Below are 749 nucleotides of genomic sequence, written 5' to 3' on the forward strand. Positions count from 1 at the left end.
ATTATTATTATTATTATTATTATTATTATTATTATTATTATTATTATTATTATTATGGAAGCCACCAGGCAACAATAGGTAAGTAGGTAGGTAGCTATTTCTGCAGTAATAGTTTAGCAGGCCTACTATGCTGTGTAGGAGCTTCAACAGATGCAGCAAAAGTTGTTGACCCAAACAACGGACGATCCAAAGGAAATCGATCAGGGAATTCATCAAAGTATAGAAAGGTTTTTTACCATATCCTTCCCCGGTAAGTTAGCATCTGATATTTGGTTTAATAAACCAACATGGGAGGAACGTGGACAAAAAAGAAGGAGCTTGGACTGCAGATGTAAATTGACTGCACCCAAGACTTTCCCTCTGCATTATTATTTTTGGCTGCCTTGTTTTAATCAGTTGTTTTCCCGATGCCCTTGATAGCGTTCCATTGGAGGCATGGCTGGAGATGCAACTCCCTCTCCAGATGTTAGTTTAGTTTGAGTCGTGTAAATAACGTGCGTAGATACGTTCGGCACACAGGGGCAGAACGGCAGCCTTGCTAAAGAGTCAGAAACCATTGATCTCAGCCTAAATGGTTGAGAAGACTCTTGAAATCTCATGGCGGTTTTGCAGTTTAAGGTGTTTGTCCCTGTAATTTAAGAATGGCTTTGCATTTATTCAGTTTCACTGAATTCACTGGAACATTGTGAGGTCCACTGAAACTGCATCCAGGCAATGAATACATGTGTGACATCCAATATACAATTTGC

The 749-nt window shown here is 39.4% G+C and overlaps 1 protein-coding gene across 1 annotated transcript in view; it reads left to right on the top strand.

Moving 5' to 3' along the window:
* The window catches only part of JPH3 (junctophilin 3), a 72153-nt gene that overhangs the window by 47667 nt on the left and 23737 nt on the right, over positions 1-749 (top strand). The window lies entirely within an intron of this gene.

Source organism: Sceloporus undulatus, chromosome 8 (genome assembly GCF_019175285.1).
Source record: "Sceloporus undulatus isolate JIND9_A2432 ecotype Alabama chromosome 8, SceUnd_v1.1, whole genome shotgun sequence".
NCBI classification, from domain to species: domain Eukaryota; kingdom Metazoa; phylum Chordata; class Lepidosauria; order Squamata; family Phrynosomatidae; genus Sceloporus; species Sceloporus undulatus.